Source organism: Chionomys nivalis, chromosome 17 (genome assembly GCF_950005125.1).
Source record: "Chionomys nivalis chromosome 17, mChiNiv1.1, whole genome shotgun sequence".
NCBI lineage: Eukaryota > Metazoa > Chordata > Mammalia > Rodentia > Cricetidae > Chionomys > Chionomys nivalis.
In genome coordinates this window covers 58,089,399-58,113,946 of record NC_080102.1, presented here as the reverse complement: position 1 = coordinate 58,113,946, position 24,548 = coordinate 58,089,399, and the positions used below count along the sequence as shown (strand labels likewise).

Genomic DNA, 24,548 nt, shown 5'->3' with positions numbered 1-24,548 from the left:
TAGAGTAAACATCTAATTGATGCAGATAGTAAAAATTGCCCCAAATTATACCCCAGACTGAGGAAGAAAGAAAGGAAGAAAGGGTTATTTTCAATCCTGTAAACCCAAACCTCTAAACCCCAAATCTGTGACCTTAGAAGGAAACTCACTGTGTTCAGATTCAACAGTTCATGAATATCCACCAAGTGCGACCAGCTCACTACTATCTAAATCGCTGTTTCAACTGAAGATCAGCCTCTGAACTGTAAGGAGAGGAGGCAGCCTCAGCAAGAGCAGTTAGGCAACAGGGTTCTGTCATTGTGAGGTCAGAGCAAGAAATGGACCAATGACGGCTTGGCTTAGATCACTGGTTTTCTTCACATTCTGTCCCTAAGTACAGGAAGGCTGCCCTGGTCAGTTGGAACGTAGGGGCCTGAGGAGGCTGGTTACACCCAGTTAGCATTCACTATATCTACCTTTTTTGTTCATTGTGACTGTTCTTTTCATTCTTTTGTTCTTTGGGGGACCTGTCACCCAACTCCCAATTAAATTATACACAGTAGCTTCTTACTTACAAGGCCTAGCCTTAGGTTGGCTTGTTCCTTTCCGGTTTTTCTTATCTTTGAATTATCCTGTCCACCTTTGACTCTGGCTCTAGGCTTTTTACTTTTTTTTTAAATCTCTATGTATCTTACTTTGATTCTTTCTCAGTGGCTGGGTAACTGGATAGCTTTCCCAAGCATCCTCCTTTCCTTGTTCTCTTGCTCTTTCTCTGTTCCTTTCTCTATGATTTCTCCTTCCATTTATACTCTCTGTGCGACTGACCAACCTATCCTTTCTCCTGCCTTATGTTTGGCCATTAAAATTTTCATTAGCCCTCCAGGTGTTAGACAGGCACAGCATTAAGCTTCGCAGAGTTCAACAAGTACAACCTAAACAGAAGTCACACACCTTAAAATAATATTCTACAACACCCCATGACCAACCTTTTCCTTCTGGGTTTATTTACCAGGTTTTCTCCAACTTTGAAACATGGCCACATGCTAGGGATCAGAGTCCAAACACAGGATCCTTCCTTTGGGATTACACCTCCAAACCCTAATAGAAACGCTTTCCACTTTAATAATCACAGTAGGTGTAATCATGTGAATTATAACAGGCTATGGATGTTGTCCTTCACTGGGTATGGACACTGTATACTTGTCAGGAGCCATTTTCCCAAAGATGATATCGAGACCATTGTCCTAAGAATGTTTGTAGAAAGCCCCACTACCTTGAGAGCTGTTTGCTAATAGAACCTGCCTCACATCCCAAATATTTTGATAGCAGGGACCATTGTCCTAAGAATATTTGTAGAGAGCCCCCACATCCCAACTACCTTGAGAGCTGGTTATTAAGCGGAGTCACAAAAACAATATTTCCACTTACCAGGTGTGCTGAATAGTGAATTTTGCTACTTTGGCAAAGACCCCCACCCCAACCCATGTTCCTCATCCAGGGGCTATATAAGCCACTGCCATTACACTAATAAACGGAGGCTTTGACAAGAGAATTTTGTTTGGCCTCGTTTCTCTCTCTCTCCCCCATGTTCTTTCAGGTAGCACCTCTTCAGACCCTGGAATAACTGGACCTGTTGCGCGGGTACAGTGGCGCCCGAACAGGTACCTGAAGAATGGCCAACTGTTGGACGGAAGCGCAGTCCTGGGACGACGACAAGAAAGAAAAGAAGGTTCTGCCGGCTGCAGGACTCGGACAGATCTGTAGGACGAGGCAGGCGCAGGTTCACTGTCGCCCAATAGACATGGGACAGACAATTTCAAAGGAAGAGAAATTCATACAAGAATTTAAATAGTCACTCAGAGAGAGAGGAGTAAGAGCTAAAAAGAAAGATTTATAGACTTCTTTTTATTTTATTGATAAAAAATGCCCTTGGTTGGTGTTGACAGGGTCAGAAATTCACCCCTAGACATGGGGCAGGCGTTCGGTAAACAGGATGTGTTTGCTTGTGGACTCAAAAAGGAGTCCCTCGAGATGTGAGAAGTAAGGGTACAACCCACACAACTACGTCTGCCAAGCAGACTGACTGCCAGGCCTAGAGAGCCTATGTCTTAAGCCCCTGCCATAGAGAGCCAAAGCTGCCAGGCTGGTTTGCTATAAAGGGAACTAGACTCAGAAAAATACAGCTTCATGACAGTAAAAGGAGGTTAAATATGCTTCTTATCCTTTTTATAATTTTGCTTCTTGGTCAAAAGTCTTTAGTTTGTAGGCGTATAAATTTATATCAAAGGTAGATTAATTTCAGTACTGTGGTTCTTTAGGAAAGTTTTCAAATCAAAGATTGTAATACATTCAGAGGATTTTAACATTGTTTAGGATATCCTGAGTTTTTATTTATTTCTTATAAAGTTGAGGATTGTTCTTTTGAGTTCTATGAGAAATTTTGCTATAATTTTAATGAACTTTTACATTAAATCTGTAGGTAAGTTCTTTGAAGAATGTTGCTATAATTTTAATGGACATTTACACTGAATCTGTAGATTGCTTTCAGTGAGATTGTCATTTTTGCTGTGTTTCTTCTACTTCCCCCAAAAAATAGGAGATCATTTTAGTTTCTAAAGTCTAAATTTCCTTTTCTTAAAAGAGTTGAAGTTCTTATCATACAAAGTTTTCCATTTGTATGGTCCACTCTTGGGTGGGAGTCGAGTTGTCTCAGCTTGTGGTCCTTTCCTGCTGCCAGGTGTTGCTTCAGGGTGGACTGCTGAGACTCAAGCCTCTTAGTAAATTTATCGAGGGCCAGAGTTGTGCTCTAACAAGTGACCATGGTTAAAAATCAAAAACATTTCCCCCTTCACAAGCAGAGATAACAGGACCCAAACTTCAGTCCTACTTGCTTAGAGTTACTCCAAGATATTTTGTCATATTCATGGCTATTTAGAAGGATGATGTCTCATTTATCCTGGTGTGAAAGAGATACATTTGGGTTGTTTTCAGATTCTGGCTATGATAAAGTAATTCTACTGTAAGCATAGCTGAGTGTCAGGAGCCATGTCCCCCCAAATTATTATAGGAAGCACCGCCGTGAGGAGTTTTGCAGAGAGCTCTACTTCTCAATTGTATTGAGAATAGTCTTATTGACAAAGCCTATCCCACACCCAAATTAACAGTTAATAGAGAGCTATCTGTTAGCGGAACCTGCCTCACATTCCAAACTATCTAGAGAACTAGGTGGGTCAACTTGTGACTTCCTGACCAAGGAATCGTGACCTGACCGATCGGAACCTCTTGGCCTATGTACTGGCGTGGACCATGTGGCAAGATCCTGTGCCCTAGCTCCCCAAGCTCCTCATCCAGGGGCTATATAAGCTGTAACCATGACTCTAATAAACGGAGGCTTCGACAAATATGCTTAGCCTCATTGCTCTTATCAGCCCATGTCTTTCAGGTGGTACCTCTCTGTGACCCTGGAATAACTCACCAGCCAGGCGGGTTACAGACCCTAGACAGAGTAACCCATCAAGGCGGTCGATAGCTGAGCACATGTCCTTATGGTATGGTTGAACAACTTTTGTATTTAGGCCCAAAAGGGGTATTGCTGAGTTTTAAAGTAGATATTGGCCTATTAAAAATAAATAGCCATAACGAGGGCTCCCCAGTGCTGGGGAGACTCTCAGTTAGGTCTCGGGATGGCAGGACCCCCAGTGACTCACGGGAGACCGTCCTTGCTGTGGTCACACGGGGCTTTGGTTGATGGGATGGGATGGGGGCCGGTACACCGGGGCCCAGTCTCGTGGCCCACGCAGGGGAGGAGTTCGACCTCGAGTGACCGGGAGAAGGAGTTTTTGAGGGAAGTAGCCACGGCCCAGTAATCCAGAGAATTCATGGAAAGTTCCAAAACTCCAGTGATGGTCACAAGGGGGCAACTCCCTGCCTCTCAGGACCACTCCCAGGGTCCTGATCAGCTAGTTCCTAGAGCAGTAAGGTGATGGTAGCAAGGGGGAGACTCCCTGTTTCTCGGGATTGTTCTAGGGATTGCGGTCTGGCTTTGTCTCAGCTAGTTCCTGAAACACAGTCGCTGAGCTGGCTGGTGCTGGATTTTTGATTCTTCTCTTCCTGCTGGGGCGGGGGTCTGGATTTATCTAGGTCTTTCAATACTATGTATGATCCAAAAGTGGCTGTGCCAATTTGCACTTCCAGCAATGGAGTTTTTTCTTTACCCACATTTTCTTAAGTATAAACTGTTAGTAGTAATTTTTAACCTTGGTCATTTTTACAAGGATAAGATGAAATCTCAGAGTTTTGATTTGCATTTCTCTGATGGGTAAAGGATTTTATGTTTGAGCATTTTTTCAGTGTCTCTCAGTCATTTTTAAGTTCATCTGTTGAGAGTTTTCAGTTTAGGCCTGTAACATATATTTTTATTGGATTAATTTTTGATAAGTAATTTCCTGAGTTCTTCATATGCTTTTGGAGTGGGTTTATGATAAGTAAAGATCTTTTCCCACTCTATAGTCTTGTTATACAGAAGTTTCTCAATTCAGGAGATCTAATTTATTATTTCTCTCAGTGTTTGTGCCACTGAGGCTGTGTTTGAGATGTGGCAAAGTATACTTCTAATTTTTTCTCTGTTAGGTTCAATGTAACTTTTATATGTTGAGGCCTTTGACTCATTTAAACTTGAATCTTATACATGGAGATGGATGTGGATCTATTTTTATTCTTCTACATGTTGATGTTTAATGAGGCTCAAATCATTACTTAAAATGCTTCCTTTCCCCATTTTCCTTTCTGCAGGCAGACTGAAGAGGAGGATAGCTTATAAACTTTTAATTAGATGTTCAATGGTTAAAGCACGGGTTATAATATTCTTATGGGAGACCTTGAGCCACTAGGTAAAATTCTTACAAAAAACAATGAGCCTGTTTCCAGTAGAGAGCTTATAAAAGCTGCCTAACAGGTACTCAACAAGTACAGTATAAATCACAGGTAAAGTATACAACAATCAACAAGTACAGTATATTATAGCTATGGCAAGTGTGTGTATTAAATGTAAAACTTTTTCTACAACAGTTTTATGAAAAGGCAAAATGCTTTTTATGACTCAACCTTTCCAGTTATGACAGTTAAGATATTAAACTCTTAATTTAGAACAGTAGCCTGTCTGGTACAAAAGGGCAGAGAAAAATATGGAAGATGGTTTGACAGAATATTGACTATGTTCAATGTTTCTTATACTAAACAATAAATTCATTGATAATTTTAAGATGGATTCCAGGACAGTTGTGTTTGCTCAATTCAAAGGCCAGAACAATAATCTTTTCCCAGATGATCATTGCTACAATTCACACAACTGTATTTTGCTGTTATAGCTAAAAAATCCCTTAAAAGATTTTATACTAAATTTTACAAATGGCTCTTCCAATGGAAGAACTGCATATATGGTTAATAATAAAAAGAAATTATGGAGCATACCAAGGCTCCTTGAAAGCAACATATATAAGTTACGAACAGATCCTGGTGCAAACAGGTCTGACATGATGACACCAAGCTGACCTTTACTAAGGCAAGGTAAAAAAGCCTCTGCAATGAATTTTGAAAAGACCCAACCTATATATATTTGGAGTCGAGGATATGTTTATGCTGTTTTTCACAGAAAGAAAATAAAAGCTGGCCCCGATGATGTCGTAGCTGCAAACACCCCATAAAGGATTCCAGAAACAAGTTGAAAGGGAATCCTTGATCCAGCCTTCCCTGCCCCCATGGAGAGGAGTGCCTGATAACAGGATCCAGTACACCTCTCTACAGGGTGTCATTCTGCATCCAGAGAGTCCAAACAAAGCTTGAGATAATTGCCAAGATGTGCTTCAGGTAGCTGAATCCAGTTCATCTCACCCAGGAATCCCACCTGCCCTGAAGCACAAATGCTGAGCTGCTTCCAAACCTGGGAGCAGACACAGATACCCCGCTGAGATGACCTGACCATGGAGACTACAATTTTCTGCAGTTTAAATTCTATTTGTTTTGGAGCTAAGATGCAGACTAAACATCTGACTGTTTTAATCTTTGAGACACAGAACTCATTTGGATTAAAATATTAACCCCTCTTCACATAGAAGGGGGAAGATTGGGGTTTTAACTGTTGCTCAGAGACTGGAACTGGTGGTGTTTAACAACAATGTCTGTCATTGTGCTCTTACTGGAATTGACCTAATGATATTTGGTGTTTTTTTATTTTATTTTATTTATTGATTGATTGATTTCTTAAAGATTTCTGCCTCTTCCCTGCCACCGCCTCCCATTTCTTTCCCCCTCCCCGGATCAAGTCTCCCTCCCTCATCACCCCAAAGAGCAATCAGGCTTCCCTGTCCTGTCAGAAGTCAAGGACCACCGACCTCCATCCAGGTCTAGTAAGGTGAGCATCCAAACTGCCTAATCTCCCACAAAGCCAGTACGTGTAGTGGGATCAAAAACCCATTGCCATTGTTCTTGAGTGCTCAGTAGTCCTCATTATCCACTATGTTCAGCGAGTCCGGTTTTATCCCATGCTTTTTCAGACTCAGGCCACCTGGCCTTGGTGAGTTCCTGATAGAACATCCCCATTGTCTCAGTGTGTGGGTGCACCCCTCACAGTCCTGAATTCCTTGCTCGTACTCTCTCTCCTTCTGCTCCTGATTTGGACCTTGAGATTTCATTCCGGTGCTCCAATGTGGGTCTCTGTCTCCTTTCATCACCTGATGAAGGTTAATATTCAGGAGGATGCTTATATGTTTTCCTTTGGGTTCACCTTCTTATTTAGTATTTCTAGGATCACGAATTATAGGCTCAATGTCCTTTATTTATGGCTAGAAACCAAATATGAGTGAGTACGTCCCATGTTCCTCTTTTTGGGTTTGGCTTACCTCACTCAGGATAGTGTTTTCTATTTCCATCCATTTGTATGCAAAATTCAAGAAGTCATTGTTTTTTACTGCTGAGTAGTACTCTAATATGTATATATTCCATACTTTCTTCATCCATTCTTCCATTGAAGGGCATCTAGGTTGTTTCCAGGTTCTGGCTATTACAAACAATGCTGCTATGAACATAGTTGAGCATATACTCTTGTTGTATGATAGGGCATCTCTTGGGTATATTCCCAAGAGTGGTATTGCTGGGTCCAGGGGTAGCAAATCCCGAATTTCCTGAGAAACCCCCATACTGCTTTCCAAAGTGGTTGTACATGTTTGCATTCCCACCAGCAATGGAAGAGTGTACCCCTTTCTCCACAACCTTTCCAGCAGAGGCTATCATTGGTGTTTTTTATTTTAGCCATTCTGACAGGTGTAAGATGGTATCTTAATGTTGTCTTGATTTGCATTTCCCTGATCGGAAATTGAGCACGATCTTAAGTGTCCTTTGGCCATTTGAACTTCTTCTGTTGAGAATTCTCTGTTTAGCTCAGTACCCCATTTTATAATTGGATTGATTAGCCTTTTACGGTCTAGTTTCTTGAGTTCTTTATATATTTTGGAGATCAGACCTTTGTCAGTTGCGGCGTTGGTGAAGATCTTCTCCCAGTCAGTGGGTTACCTTTCTGTCTTAGTGACAGTGTCCTTTGCTTTACAGAAGCTTCTCAGTCTCAGGAGGTCCCATTTATTCAATGATGCCCTTAGTGTCTGTGCTGCTGGGGTTATATGTAGGAAATGGTCTCCTGTGCCCATGTGTTGTAGAGTACTTGCCACTTTCTCTTCTATCAGGTTCAGTGTGTTTGGACTGATATTGAGGTCTTTAATCCATTTGAACTTGAGTTTCATGCATGGTGATAGATATGGATCTATTTTCATTCTTCTACAGATTGACATCCAGTTTTGCCAGCACAATTTGTTGAAGATGCTCTCTTTTTTCCATTGTATACTTTTAGCTCCTTTATCGAAAATCAGGTGTTCATAGGTTTGTAGGCTAAAGTCAGGGTCTTCTATCAATTCCACTGGTTGACTTCTCTGTTTTTATGCCAATACCAAGCTGTTTTCAATACTGTAGCTCTGTAATAGAGTTTGAAATCAGGGATGGTAATGCCTCCAGAAGATCCTTTATTGTATAAGATTGTTTTGGCTATCCTGGGTTTTTTGTTTTTCCATATAAAGTTGATTATTGTCTTCTCCAGATCTTTGAAGAATTTTGATGGGATTTTGATGGGGATTGCATTGAATCTATAGATTGCTTTTGGTAGAATTGCCATTTTTATTATGTTGATCCTCCCAATCCAAGAGCAAGGGAGATCCTTCCATTTTCTGGTATCCTCTTCAATTTCTTTCTTCAAAGACTTAAAGTTCTTGTCAAATAGATCTTTCACTTCCTTGGTCAGAGTTACCCCAAGATATTTTATGCTATTTGTGGCTATCGTGAAAGGTGATGCTTCTCTGATTTCCCTCTCTGCTTCCTTATCCTTAGTGTATAGGAAGGCAACTGATTTTTTGGAGTTGATCTTGTATCCTGCCACATTACCAAAGGTGTTTATCAGCTGTAGGAATTCTTTGGTAGAGTTTTTGGGGTCACTTATGTGTACTATCATATCATCTGCAAATAACAAAAGCTTAACTTCTTCCTTTCCAATACGAATCCACTTGATCCCCTTATATTGTCTTATTGCTATTGCTAGAACTTCAAGCACTATATTGAAGAGGTATGGAGAGAGTGGACAGCCTTGTCGTGTTCCTGATTTTGGTGGGATGGCTTTGAGTTTTTCTCCGTTTAATTTAATGTTAGCTATTGGCTTGTTGTAAATAGCTTTTATTATATTTAGGTATGCCCCTTGTATCCCTAATCTCTCCAAGACCTTTATCATAAAGGGGTGTTGAATTTTGTCTAATGCTTTTTCAGCATCTAATGAAATGATCATATGGGTTTTTTTCTTTCAGTTTATTTATATGATGGATTACATTGATAGATTTGCGTATGTTGAACCAGCCCTGCATCTCTGGGATGAAGTCTACTTGATCATAACGGATAATTTTTCTAATATGTTTTTGGATTTGGTTTGCCAGTATTTTATTGAGAATTTTTGCATCGATGTTCATGAGTGATATAGGCCTGTAATTCTCTTTCTTGGTTGGGTCTTTGTGTGGTTTTGGTATTAGGGTAACTGTAGCTTCATAAAAGGAGTTTGGCAATGACTCTTCTGTTTCTATATTGTGGAATATATTAAGGAGTATAGGTATTAGCTCTTCTTGGAAGTTCTGGTAGAATTCTGCATTGAAACCATCTGGTCCTGGGCTTTTTTTTTTTATTGAAAAAAAATTTTCTGCCTCCTCCCCACCTCCCATTTCCCTCCCCCTCCTCCCAGCCCTCTCCCCCTCCCCCCACTCCTCTTCTCCTCCCTCTCCAGCCCCAAGAGCAGTCAGGGTTCCCTGCCCTGTGGAAAATCCAAGGTCCTCCCCACTCCATCCAGGTCTAGAAAGGTGAACATCCAAACTGTCTAGGCTCCCAGAAAGCCAGAACATGAAGTAGGATCAAAACCCCGTGCCATTGTCCTTGGCCTCTCATCAGCTCTCATTGTCCGCCGTGTTCAGAGAGTCCGGTTTTATCCCATGCTTTTTCAGTCACAGTCCAGCTGGCCTTGGTGAGCTCTCAATAGATCAGACCCACTGTCTCAGTGGGTGGGTGCACCCCTCATGGTCCTGCCTTCCTTGCTCATGTTCTCCCTCCTTCTGTTCCTCATTAGGACCTTGGGAGCTCAGTCCGGTGCTCCAGTGTTGGCCTCTGTCTCTATCTCCATCCATCGCTAGATGAAGGTTCTATGGTGATATGCAAGATATTCATCAGTATGGCTATAGGATAGGTTCCCTATCCTCAGCTGCCCAAGGAAATAACTTGGGACATTGCCCTGGCACCAGTTAGCCACTCCAGGTTCAAGTTTCTTGCCAACCCTTAGGTGGCTCCCTTAACTAAGATATGTGCTTCCCTGCTCACCTATCCAACCTTCCTTTATCTCAAATCATCCCATTTCCCCAAGTTCCCCACATCCTCTCCTTCACACTTTTCTCTCCCCATCTCCCCTTACCCCCATCCCACCCCACCCCCAAGATTCCAATTTTTTGCCCGGCAATCTTGTCTACTTCCCATAGCCAGGAGGATAACTATATGTTTTTCCTTGGGCTCACCCTCTTATTTAGCTTCTTTAGGATCACAAATTATAGACTCAGTGGCCCCTATCCACGGCTAGAAACCAATTATGAGTGAGTACATCCCATGATCTTCTTTTTGGGTCTGGGTTACCTCACTCAGGTTAGTATTTTCTATTTCCATCCATTTGCATGCAAAATTCGAGAAGTCATTGTTTTGTACCGCAGAGTAGTACTCTAATGTATATATATCCCACACTTTCTTCATCCATTCTTCCATTGAAGGACATCTAGGTTGCTTCCAGGTTCTGCCTATTACAAATAATGCTGCTATGAACATAGTTGAACAAATGCTTTTGTCATATGATAGGGCATATCTTGGGTATATTCCCAAGAGTGGTATTGCTGGGTCCAGGGGTAGGTTGATCCCAAATTTCCTGAGAAACCACCACACTGATTTCCAAAGTGGTTGCACAAGTTTGCATTCCCACCAGCAATGGATGAGAGTACTCCTTTCTCCACAACCTCTCCAGCAAAGGCTATCCTTGGTGTTTTTGATTTTAGCCATTCTGACAGGTGTAAGATGATATCTCAAAGTTGTTTTGATTTGCATTTCTCTGACCGTTAAGGAGGTTGAGCATGACCTTAAGTGTCTTTTGGCCATTTGAACTTCTTCTGTTGAGAATTCTCTGTTCAAATCAGTCCTGGGCTTTTTTTGGGGGGGAGATTTTTGATAACAGTTTCTAATTCTTCGCAACTAACAGGTCTATTTAGATCGTTCACCTGGTCTTGGTTTAGCTTTGGTATATGGTACTTATCTAAAAAAATGTCCATTTCTTTTGCATTTTCCAGTTTTGTGGCATACAGGCTTTTGTAGTAAGATCTAATGATTCTCTGAATTTCCTCTGTGTCTGTGGTTATGTCCCCCTTTTCATTTCTGATCTAATTTATTTGAGTGTTCTCTCTCTGTTGTTTAATTAGTTTGAATAGGGGTTTTTAGATCTTGTTGATTTTCTCCAAGAACCAACTTTTTGTTTCATTGATTCTTTGGACTGTTTTCTGTGTTTCTATTTTGTTGATTTCTGCCCTCAGTTTGATTATTTCCAGTCTTCTACTCCTCCTGGGCGCGTCTGCTTCTTTTTTTCCTAGGGCTCTCAGGTGTGCTGTTAAGTCCCCAATGTATGCTTTCTCCGTTTTCTTTAAATGGGCACTTAGTGCTATGAACTTTCCTCTTAGCACTGCTTTCATCGTGTCTCATAGGTTTGAGTATGTTGTCTCTTTGTTTTCATTAAAATCATGGAAGACTTTAATTTCTTTCTTAATTTCTTCCTTGACCCAGGTGTGGTTCAGTAGTTGACTGTTCAGTTTCCATGAGTTTATCAGCTTTCTGGGGGCAGCATTGTTGTTGCCTTCTAACTTTAATCCGTGGTGATCTGATAAGACACAGGTGGACACTGATATTTTTTTGTATCTGTGGAGGTTTCCTTTGTTTCCAAGTATGTGGTCAATTTTTGAGAAGGTTCCATGAGCTGCAGAGAAGAAGGTGTATTCTTTCCTATTTGGGTGGAGTGTTCTATAGATGTCTGTTAAGTCCATTTGCTTCATGACCTCCAATAATTCTCTTAATTCTCTATTAGGTTTCTGTCTGATTGACCTGTCCATTGGTGAGAGAGGTGTGTTGAAGTCTCCTACTACTAGTGTGTGTGGTCTGATGTCTGCCTTGAGTTTTAGTAATATTTCTTTTTCATAAGTGGGTGCTTTTATATTAGGGGCGTAGATAATCAGGATTGAGACTTCATCCTGCTGAATTGTTCCTGTTATGAATATAAAGTATCCATCTCGATCTCTTCTGATTGATTTTAGTTTGAAGTTAGTTTTGTTAGAAATTAATATGGCCACACCTGCTTTTTTCTTAGGACCATTTGCTTGAAAAACCTTTTCCCAACCCTCTACTCTGAGTAGATGCCTGTCTTTATGGTTGAGACGTGTTTCTTGCAAACAGCAGAATGTTGGATTCTGTTTTCATATCCAATCTCTTAGCCTGTGCCTTTTTATAGGTGAATTGAGACCATTAATATTAAGTGATATTAATGACCAGTGGTTGTTTACTCCGGTTATTCCTATTGCTTTTGGTAGCAGAGTTTGTGTGTCTCCCTTCTTTGAGTTGTGCTGTTGAAGGGTCGCTAGATGCCTGAGTTATTGTAGGCAGTGTTGGCAATGTTGGATTCCTTGGGTTGTGATTTTCCTTCTATTACTTTCTGTAGGGCTGGATTTGTGGCTATGTATTGTTTAAATTTGTTCTTATCCTGGAGTGTCTTGTTTTCTCCATTGATAATGAATGATAGCTTGGCTGGGTATAGTAGTTTGGGTTTGCTTCCATGGTCTCTTAGTTGCTGCAGTACCTCTATCCAGGACCTTCTGGCTTTCATGGTTTCCATAGAGAAGTCAGGTGTAAGTCTGATCGGTTTACCTTTATAAGTTACTTGGCCTTTTTCCTTTGCAGCTCTTAATATTCTTTCTTTAATCTGTATATTTTGTGTTTTGATTATTATATGGCTAGGGAATGGTTTTTTTGATCCAGTCTATTTGGTGTTCTGTATGCTTCTTGGATATTCAAAGGAATATCTTTCTTTATGTTGGGAAAGTTTTCTTCCATACTTTTGTTAAAAATATTTTCTGGGCCTTTGAGCTGTGACTCTTCTCCTTTTTCTATCCCCATTATTCTTATGTTTGGTCTTTTTATTGTGTCCCATATCTCCTGAATGTTTTGTGATGAGAATTTGTTGGTTTTGCTGTTTTCTTTGATCAGTGCATTTATTTTCTCTATGGTGTCTTCAGAATCTGAGATTCTTTCTTCTATCTCTTGTATTCTATTGATTATGCTTGTTTCTGTAGTCTCTGCTCGTTGACCTAGATTTTTCATATCCAGCTGGTCCTCAGTTTGTGTTTTCTTCCTTGCTTCCATTTCAGTTTTCAATTCTTGAACTGCTTCCATTACCTGTTTGATCGTTTTTTTCTTGGTTTCCCAGGGTATCATTTACGTATTTGCTCATTTCTTCAAACTTTTTATTATACTTTTCATCCATTTCTATGAGGACGTTTTTTACATGTTGTTTAAGGGACTCTATTGCTTTCATAAAGTCTATTTTTTCCTCTTCTTCTGTGTTAGGGTGTTCAAGTCCTTGTGTTGTAAGATCATTGAGTTCTAGTGTTTTCATGTTGTTTTTCAGATTGTTGGGTGAATTCTTGCTTTGGCATCTGCCCATCTCCTCCTATCGATGCTATCTAATGGGTTTATTTAATTGTAGTGGGGCAATCTGCTCTCAGCGTGGGCTTCACTATTTCATGCTTGGACTATCCCACCCCCGCCGGGTCTGCTTGCCGGAATTCCCCCCCCCCACGCTGTTGTCTCCACTGCCTGTGCCTGCCTGCACGCCGGTGTCTCTGCTGCCTGTGCCTGCCTGCGCCTACCTGCGCGCTGGTGTCTCCGCCGCCTGGGCCTGCCTGGGCCTGCCTGCACGCCGGTGTCTCCGCCGCCGGTCACCTAATGATATTTGTAACTGCTTATAGATGTTGGGAAATGTTTGACACACACTGTAAAAAGTTTGGGTTTAATGCATATGTTAAGAATTTTAGATTTTGATATCTTTACACTGCCCTAATTTTTGGCAGGCAGCACTCGTAATTTTATGTTGGAGTAGGTACTTAGGAAGGAGTATATACCATAGGCCAGACTAAAAGGTGTATACTGGGTTTGGAAAGTGCCTTTCTTCTGGTCCGAAGATCAAGTCATTGGTGTCCAAATTATACCTTTACTCAACCTATACGAGATACCTTTTATTTGAGGAGCTCCTCACAGTTTTTCATTAATGATACATACAGAGGCCAACAGGAATATTGTGGAGCCCTCCCCTGAACAGCACATCATACAGAGGCCGTACAGGCCGGCTCAACATGGCATGATGTCAGGTGAACGAGGATTGCCCTCCACATAGCCTAAGACAGGGACCCTGCGGTCAAAGACCTGCTTATTTGAGGAGCTCCAAGGAACTAATGCTACCCATGAGACACCCCTCTGTACCCAGGAGAGGAAAAAATGCTCCACCACTCAAGAGGAGGGTCTCTCCTTGTCCCAGTCCTTTAGGTCTGATGACGTGGTTAGACTCTGACCTGGTGCCCTCCACTTAATAGCTGCCTGCATAATACAAGGAAGGGGGATTTGTGAGGAGCCATTTTCCCAAAGATGATAGCAGGGACCATTGTCCTAAGAATGTTTGCAGAAAGCCCCACTACCTTGAGAGCTCTTTGCCAACGGAACCTGCTCCATATCCCAACTATCTTGAGAGCTGTTTGTTAAGCGGACCCACAATAAGAATGTTTCTGCTTACCAGATGTGTGCTGACTAGTGACCTTTGTTTCCCCAGAAAAGCCCTCAAACGAACCCAGGTTCCTCATCCAGTGGCTATATAATCCACTGCCATTACACTAATAAACGGAGGCTTTGACAAGAGAATGTTACTTGGCCTCATTCCTCTCTCTCGCCCATGTTCTTTCAGGTAGCGCCTCATCAGACCCTGGAATAACTGGACCTGCTGGGCGGGTACATACACTTGCTTTCTCTTCCTGTGAAGAAACATCATGGCCAAAAACAACTTGAGGAAGGAAGGTTTACTTCCCTTTCACTTTCCTATCAGAAGCTACCATCAGAAGTCAGGGCAGGAAGTCAAGACCAGACCTAGAGGCAGGAATCAAAGCAGATACCATGGAGTAAAGCCACTTACTGACTTGCTCTCCTTGACTCTCTAAGCCAGCTTATTTTATATATACAGCCATGACCTCCAGCCCAGGGACATCAGTCACTGATTGAAATTCCCCATAGACTTACCTATTACATAGTTAAGTTCCTTCTTCCTCAGATTACTCCAGCGTGTGTCAAATTGACAAAATCCAACTGGCACACACTGACACCCATCTATTAGTGGGTGGGGAGCATGGTCCACTTCTCACAGACCCTAACATGCTGTCATGACTTTTGGCTCATGGAGCCCATCACATCCATCCTCAAAGCAGTTCCTTTTTTAGTAGACTCAGATTGATCAGAGTAACATGGTAGCCTCTGACTCACTCTGGGATACTGTGGCAATGCTCTGTTTCCCAGGACACTCCAGGGCAAGTGACTAACTTCTATCTTACGGGGCTGAGAGGAATAGACTTTGTCACATTTTCTCCATAAACTCTTCATCCAATTCCCCACCAGACAGAAAACTAGGACCCCCAGTGGGCAGTGGGTTGATATGTTCAAAGTGATAAGAGGAAAAAACTCCATCAGTGGTCCTGGAATCCGCAGCCCTGAAGGAGGAGGCACATGTGGTTTCTTCAATGAAACCTGATGTTCTGGGCCAACATTTTAGGGAAAGTAGAGGGGGAAATCCTCTCAAAATAAACCAAATAAACACCAAAATAGTTGAGAATGCAAATGAAAAATTCAGAGCAGACCTCGGTGCTAGGGCAACTCCCAAGTAGCTTTTCTGAGTGTGTTTAGACTCCTTTAGCTCTCATGGCCCCTTAGATGATGTTAGTTCTGGTTTGTGTCTCTGTCCATGTGGATTCTAAACCTGGTACAGTTGGTGCTGTCCTAGTTCCAGGCCTTTAAGATCTCATGTCTCAGAAATACCAGCCATTGCCACTGCGTTGAACCATCTCCTACGGCTAAGGCTCTCATTGTTGTCACCGTCTGACCTCCAGTCCCTCAGAGCCACACCCCACCTTCTCCAAATGTCTCCACTGCCTGCTTGTCCTGCCAGTCGAACCCAAGACCGAACCTCAAGATCAGCTATCCACTCCCAGCTCTACGTTTTTAAATCATTTATCGTTTTTAGTGAGATATAATTTTCTTCCCTCCCCTCCCTGCCTCCCCATCCCCTCTACCCTCTCCCATGACCCCATGCTCACAATTTACTCAGGAGTTGTCTTTTCCTACTTGCCATGTCCATTAGATCCCTGTGTGTCACTCTTAGGGTCCTCTTTGTTGTCTAGGTTCTCAGGGTTATGAATGATCAGCTGGGTTTTGATGCTTTCTGCATTCATCATTTTGCCTACAAATTTCAAGATGTCATTATTTTTTCTGCTGTGTATTACTCCATTGTGTAAATGTACCACATTTTATTTATCCATTTTTCAGTCGAGGGTCATTTAGGTTGTTTCCAGGTTCTGGCTATGGCAAACAATACTGCTATGAACATGTTTGAGCACATGCCCTTGTGGTATGATTGATCATCCTTTGGAGATATATATATATCCCAAAAGTGGTATTGCTGGTTCTTGAGGAAGGTTGTTTCCTAATTTTTGGAGAAATCACCATACTGATGCTCAAAGTGGCTGTATCAGCTTGCACTCCCACCGGCAATGCAGGAGTGTTCCCTTTACCCTACCATTTATCCACTCCAGAATATGCTGTCATCGGTGTTTGGATCTTGGCCATTCTGACAGGTGTAAGACGTTATATCAGAGTTATTTTCATTTGCATTTCTCTGAAGGCTAAGGATGGTGAGCATTTCCTTAAGTGTCTTCCAGCCATTTTTGATTCATCTGTTGAGAGTTCTCTGTTTAGGTCCATACCACATTTTTTACTGGAATATTTGTTCTGTCGATGACCAATTTCTTGAGTTCTCTGTATATTTTGGAGAACAGTCCTCTGTCTGATGGGGGTGGGGTGGGGTTGGTGAAGATCTTTTCCAAGTCTGTAACTTGCCATTTTGTCTTGTTGACCATGAATGTTCTCTGCTTTACAGAAGCTTCTCAGTTTCAGGACGCCCCATTTATTAACTATTGCTCTCAGTGTTTGAGTTACTGGGGTTCTATTTAGGAAGTGGTCTCCTGTGTCAGTCTGTTCAAGTGAATTTCCCACATCTCCTCCATGAGGTTCAGTGTGGTTGGTGTCATGTTGAGGTCTTTGATCCTTCTGGATTTGAGCTTTGTGATTGGTGATAGATATGGATCTATTTTCATTCCTCTACATATTGATATTCAATTATGCAAGCACCACTTGTTGAATATGCTTTCTTTTTTCTATTTTCTATTTTATTTCTTTGTCAAAAATCAGGTGTTTGTAGGTGTGTGGATTGATATCCATGTCTTTGATTCACTTCCATTGGTCCTCCTGTGTGTTCTTATGCCAGTACCAGGCTGTTTTCAGTATTGTAGCTCTGTAGTAGAGTTTGAAGTCAGGGATTGTGAGGCCTTCAGAAGTTCCTTTATTGTACAGGATTCTTTTGGTTATCCTGGATTTTTTGCTTTTCCATATGAGGTTGAGTATTGTTCTTTTGAGGTCTGTGAAGAATTTTGCTGGGATTTTGATAGACATTGCTTTGAATCTGTAGATTGCTTTTGGTAAGATTGCCATTTTGACTATGTTAATTCTGCCTACCCAAGAGCATGGGACATCTTCCATCTTCTAGTGTCTACTTCAAATTCTTTCTTCAAAGATTTCAAGTTCTTGACTCACTGGCTGCCACTCAACCTGAAGGCAGAGGCCAAAGGGGAAACTTTGTGGACGGCATATCGATGAGCACCTGAACAGGAGCTGCTGTCCTTGGATCCTGAAGAGATCCGGAAGCGCCTGGAACTTACTGAGTGCCGGTTCCATATCCGCTGCCATGATACTGATCCGGGGTTTTCCGGGGGACTTGACCAACCCGGAAGTACACAATCGTCTGAGCGACAATGAACTCAAGGACTGTTGGTGAACGAATACAGTGAAGCTTTCGTGATCCTGCTGAATGGGGAGCAGGCTGAAGCTGCCGTCAAGGCCTTCCACCAGAGCCGCCTTCGAGAGCGGGAGCTGTCAGTTCAGCTGCAGCCTACAGATGCTCTCTTGTGTGTGGCCAAGCTGCCGCCCAGCCTAACCCAGGCAGTGTGAGGAGCTGGTGCGGCCCTTTGGCAGCCGGGAGCGCTGCTTCGTAGTGTACAGCGAGCGCACATGCCACTCTAAGGGCTATGGCTTTGCAGAGTACATGAAGAAAGACTCGGCTGCCAGGGCCAAGTCTGATTTGCTGGGCAAGCCACTGGGGCCCCCACACACTGTATGTGCATTGCACAGATGCTGGGCAGCTGCCCCCTGCCTTGTTGCACTCCCGGTGCCTCTGTGTGGACCACCTGCCACCTGGCTTCAATGATGTGGAAGCCAATGCCCACCTTCTGTCAGCTGCCGTGTGGTCAGGGTGGGCAGCTGAAGGGCTTTGCAGTACTGGCGGATGAGACAGCAGAGACGGCAGAGGCTGCACAACAGCAGTCAGACGGCCTGGCCCTGGGTGGCAGTCACCTTCGTGTGTCCTTCTGTGCTCCAGGTCCTCCTGCCCGCAGCATGCTGGCAGCAGAAATTGCTACCCAGGACACGACTCTCAATCGGGGCAAGGGACTCCCGCCTGAGCCAAACATCCTGCAGCTGTTGGACAATCTGGGCCCATCTACCTCCCTCCAGCTGCTGCTCAATCCTCTGCTGCATGAGGTGCCAGTGGCCAGCAGAGTCTTTTGGGTGCGCCTCCTCCATGCCACGGCTGAACAGACCTGCCCTGTCCACTGCACTGCTCCAGTTAGCCCTGCACCCCCATAGCCAGAAGAAACCTGGGATCCTGGGAGACTCCCCTCTTCGTCCCTCCAGGCTGGGGGCCAACCTGTCAATTCCCTCCTTGGGGAGCTGTCTGCAGGTGGTGGTGCTGGCTCTGGAACTGCAACCCGCTGAGGGAAGGAAGCCACAACCCTTACTACCACCACTGCTGGGCCCTTCTGGGGTGACCGGGAGCCCATGAGTCTGCATCCCCCAGCAACCCAGCTCACTATACACCCAGTCTCTGTGGGGCTCTGAGGCCTCCTGAAGGACAATGTGTCCCTGCCAATGACCCCTGGGGTGTCACTGTTGGAGGAGCCCCCAAAGGACTACTGCATCTCCCTGAACCCCTACCTGAATCTACATAGCCTGCTTTCATCCAGTAACTTGGCAGGCAAGGAGTCCTGGGGCTGGTGAGCATTGTTTAATTTCCATGTGTTTGTGGGCTCTAGAATTAGCATTGCTGTTGAATTCTAATTTTAAGTCATGGAGATCTGATAAGATGCATGGGGTATGACAAATTTTTCGTATCTATTGTGGTTTGCTTTGCTACCTAGTATGTGCTCAATTTTTGAGAAGCTTCCATGAGGTGCTGAGAAGAAGGTATTTTCTTTTCTGTTTGGATGGAATTTTCTTTAGATGTCTGTTAAGTCCATTTGAGTTATCTCGTCTGTTAGAGCCACTCCCAGCTTAAATCTGCTCGAGGAGGTGACCTTTGACTCTTGTCAGTGCTCTGACCCTGCTCATCTGTCAGGGGTGACGTGGACAGCCTTCTGGGATGGATGGCTGGGAACAAGCCTGCTTTGGTCTCAAGGTAGAGTGGCCTCAGTCAGGACCAGAAGGGGTTAATCTTATCAAGCCCTGTCTGGAATCTTCTAGGGTGGTTGTACCACTGTAGAGAATTAGACCCTCAGGAAATCCTGGTCTTTATTGTGATAGTCAATGGGAGGCTCCCTCAAGGGACTGAAATGGCTGAGAGGTCTAGTCTCATTCTGGGTCTTTCCTAGTAAGGTTTCCACTGCTGTGATAAACGCCATGACTGATACCAACTCGGGGAGACTGGGGTTTGTTTTCTACTACACCTCACCATCCATCAATGAGGAAAGCTGAGGTTCAAAGCTGGAGGCAGGAACTGAGGCAGAGACCAGGGATGAAGTCTGCTTACTGGCTTTGTCTCTGCCTTTCTGCCTTCCTTGTACCACAAAACCACCTGTCCCAGGATCACATTCTCCACCATAATGAGACTAGGCTCCCCTGCAGGAGTTAACAATTAAGAACACACCCTGCAGTCATGTCTGCAGGCCAATCTGGTGGAGGAAACTCTTTGAGGTTCTGTGTTCCCAGGTGTGTCTACTTAATAACTGGGGCTATTACTGCAAGGTTTTATTCGTTTTTGAGAGGTTTCTTGAGGCCCAAAATGGCCTCAAATTCAATATTTAACTGAGGATGACCTTGAACTTCTGATCTTCCTGTCTCTGCCTTTCTAGTATTGGAGTTACAGGCATGTGCCACCAAGCCCGGCTTAGAAATTTTGATTCATCTTTCCAGATACATATTATTCCATAATGTAGGGGATCCCATGGTGCATTTAACTGTCCCTACTTTAAATCTTTTCTTTTATTTACTTATCTATTTATTTTTGCAGTGGGGACATCATATGTACAGGACCTTGGGAAGAACTCAAGGATAGGCATGTGCCACCACCCAAGCTTGTGTGTGTGTGTATGTATGTATGTGTGTACATGTGTGGTCATGTGTGTGTACATGCGTGGTCATGTGTGTGTACATGTGTGTTCATGTGTGTGAACATGTACTCAACTAGTGTGTGATGTCTTTACCTCCTTCTCCCTTTTCTTCCTTCAATCAATCCTTGATTTTGTTTTTTGTCATTGCTTTGAGACAGGGTCTTTCTGTAGTCCGGAAACTCCACATATAGACTGATTTTGAACGCACAAAGATCTCTTGCTTCTGAGTGCTGGGATTAAAGGCATGTGCTGCCACATTCAACTAATCCTTGTTGTTTTGTTTTGTGGAGCCAGAATCTTACTATACAGTCCAGGCTGGCCTGGAACTTGGGCTGGCTTTGAATTTATGATCCTTCTGTCGTCTCCCAGCTGGAGAGATTACAGGCATAAGGGCATCACATGGGTTCTAGGTCCACTTGTTTATTACTTACGACCATGTCTCATATAACCCAGGCTAGCCTCCAACTGGGAAATGTTGAGCCATGGTTAGCCTGAGAGTTCTGATCCTTCTCCTTCAACTTAGAAGAATCAGAAGTTCAAGGTCTAAGTAGTATAAGGATCATGTCTAAGTGCTGGCATTACACCTAAGTGTCGCCATGCCCAGCTTGGTACTGTTTTCTTTTATCGTCATTTTTATTATGTGCTTATTTATTTATGAGTGAATATTCGTGGCATGGAGCATATGTGGAAGCTAGAGGACAACCCGAGGGAGTCTGTTCTCACCCCCCACAACGGAGGTCTAGGGGACTGAACTCATCAGGCTTGGTAGCAAGTGCCTTCCCCCACTGAGCCCTTCAAAATTTCTGTATACAGCTGGATGTGGTAGCACATGTGTGCAATCCTACCACTCAAGAGACAATGTGTCACTATCTAGTTTGGTCGAAATTTGGAGCTTTTTTTATTTTATTTTATCTATCTACGTATTTTTGCTTTTTCAAAACGTGGTATCTAAGTAGTGATGGAAGCAGTTAGGACTCACTCTGTAGACCAGCCTGGCCTTGAACTCACAGAAATCTGCCTGCCTCGGCCTGCCTCCCAAGTCCTTGTACCACCACCGCCCAGTTATACAGTTCAGTTTTAAAACACTTTCTTATTTAGAAGCAACTTCAGACTTTGCAAAGGTTGGAAAGAGGGTCGAGGGAGAAGTCTCAGTCAGTAAAATGCCTGCTGTTTAAGCGTGAAGACTGGAGTCCAGATTCCTTCCACCATATAAAAGCTGGGGACGGTGGGGACAGGCTGATCCCTGAAGCTCCTCGCCGGCAGCCTAGCCAGTCTGTGAGCTCCAGGTTCAGTGAGAGTCATTGTCTCAAAATGTAAGCTGGGGAGAGAAGATGAAGACACCCAAAAGATTCCCTCACTTTCACACACGCATGACCACCCATGCACACACACATACACACAAGCTAGGCAGCTGCCACATGTCTGAACTCAAAATACTGAGGAAATGGATGCAAGAAAATCAAGACCAGCCTCATTCCATAGTGAGTTCAAGGCCAGCCTTGACAACATGAAAATCCAAAAAACAGAAAACAAAACCAAAACCAAAAGAAAAAAAAGAAATAAAAAAGAAAGGAATAAAAAACTGAAAGGCAGAATAAAGAAGCCCTGTATGGCCGGCCTGTCGGGAGGCCGAAGCAGGTGGATCTCTGTGAGTTCAAGACCAGCCTGGTCTACAACAGCTAGTTCCAGGACTGCCATCAAAGCTACAGAGAAACCTTATCTTAAAATATCCTGAAGAAGAAGAAGAAGAAGAGGAGGAGGAGGAGGAGGAGGAGGAGGAGTAGGAGAAGGAGGAGGAGGAGGAGGACGAGAAGGGGGAGCAGAAGAGGGAGGAGGAGGAGAAGCCCTGTATGTACAAAAGTCATTTACATTTCCCTAAACATTTACATTTCTAATCACTTATTTTATATTCCCTGAAACATTCAAATATACATTATAGACATGGTTCTTCATGACAGGAATGTTGTCTGCAGAGCACTTTATCAGCCCAATGGGCACAAAAGCCGCTATTATCCGTAGTTTCTGCTCTGTTGGGGCTCAAACCCAGGGCTGTGGGCATGCAAGACAAGCATTCTGCTGTTGAATTCCACCTCCGGCTTTTGTTTTGAGACGAGCTCTTAGGCTGTCATTGAGTTTGTGATCCTCCTGCTTGGGCTCCACGGAGCTGGGGTTATAGGCACGTACACCTGGCTAGTGCTTTCCTGTTGCTCTGAGAGTCCAAGGGATCATCAGGAAAGGCATGAAAAGGTCTTTCTTCCTAGACCTCCTCTCCAAATCACAGAGATCCACCTGCCTCTGCCTCTCCAGTGCTGGGATTAAAGACGTGCATCACCCCCACCCGGCTCTTTCTTTTATATGGAGACAGAAAAATCTCACAAATTTTAGACATGTTGAGCTTACAAATTAGCCAAGGATAACGTCCAATAAATCTCCCTCCCTCCACTTCCCAAGTAGAAGGACTAGAGCACACACCATCTCACTTGGCAAAAATCTCTCTCTCTTTTCAATTTATAGACGGTAACTGTCAGCTTTATTTATTTATTTATTTATTTACTTGGAGACTGAGTCTCACTATGTAGACCTGGCACTCACAGAGAGCTATCTGCTACTGCCTCCTGAATGCTGGGATTAAAGGGATGCAACCCCATGCCCCGCCCTCCTTTTGGATATTTTTTTGAGACTTAATTTTTTAGCGAAGGGTGCCTTAGAACTAAAGATTACCCTGGGGCCTGTGGATTGGCTCAGTGGGCATGAAGTTTGAAAGAGAAATGTCTTCTATAAATTCATGAATGTAAGTGCTTGGTCCCCAGTTGGTGGTGCAGTTTGTGGAGATTCTGGAACTTGTAGCACAGGAGCCTGTTAGGGGAAGTCTGTCACTGTGGGTGGGCTTAGAGAACTTAAAGCCTTGCCCTCTCTACTTACAGATAACTCTCCCTCTCTACTTCCTGTGTGTGATGGAGATGTGATTTCTCAGACAACAGGCCCTGTATCAAAACAACCAAAAGCTAGCTCATTTAACAATGCCAATTTATTTCCAACATCGAAAACATATATTGTCATGATTGGGGAACATCAGGGGTTAGCACCAGTAGAATCGATCAAGGTGGCCTTCTTTTCTCCCTAGTGCAGGGCCTTGGCTTCTGAGAGGCGTGTAGTCCCGTGCTGCAGAGAGTTGAGACATCCAGGTGACCCACAGTGCTAACAAAGCTGGGATCACCTTGTCAGCCCACCAACTAAATTCTACTTAACAGTAAGAAGATTCCTCGGGGCTTGGCTTGCTGGGCACTGCCAACCATCTAGCACCAGAGAGGACCACCCAGTGTTCTCAGCAGCAGCATCCTGTCTCATTCTCCTAGGTCTGGCCGGCAGGATGCTCCTGCAGAGGAGGTCAGGTCTTCTACCTGCTTCTTTAACTAACTCTGTGCTGCTTCCTCGTTTCCCTTCTCCTTGTTTGTTTCTTTATAGACAGGCTTCTGTGGGTAGCCCAGGATTCCTGGGACAGCAAGTTCTGCAATTGTAGATCAAGCTGACGTCACAGCGATCTGCCTGCCTCTGCCTCCCGAGTGCTGGGACTAAAGGTCCACAGCACCCCAGGCTGAGCTTGTGCTCCCTTACACTATTTTGACTTAAGTGTGTGCAGATGCACTCACACACTATATGCTTACACTGTGTACGTGTTCAGCGGTGTCCGTAGACACACACTTGCAGCTCAAGGTATGTGTGTGTAGCACAGGTGTTCGGTGTCAAATGTAAATTCATGGGTGCTGGACACCTTGTGTTTCAACACAGGCTTTCTCAAGGCCACTGTGGTGGAGATGCATCTGCCTCAAAAGGTGGCACACACCTACAATCTTGGCATTCAGGAGTCAGAAGCGGGCAGATCTCTGTGAGTTCAAGGCCAGCCTGGTCTAGAGAGGAAGGGACAAACAGAGAAACCCTGTCTCCAAAAGAAAAAAAAAACAAAAAAAAAAAACAACAGAACAAAAACGGAGACTCACCTGTCTCCATCTCCAGGTGCCGGGGTGGCCAGCTTCAGCAACCCTGCCGTTCCTTTTCCTTGGATTCTGCACATGAACACATACCAAACAAGGTAACTACACACAGAACAGACAGTCACTGTCA

General features: G+C 43.6%; 1 pseudogene; it reads left to right on the top strand.

Moving 5' to 3' along the window:
* The first annotated feature begins 1,651 nt into the window (after positions 1 to 1,651).
* Positions 1,652 to 19,098, top strand: LOC130888435 (ribonucleoprotein PTB-binding 1-like; annotated as a pseudogene).
* The last annotated feature ends 5,450 nt before the right edge of the window (positions 19,099 to 24,548 follow it).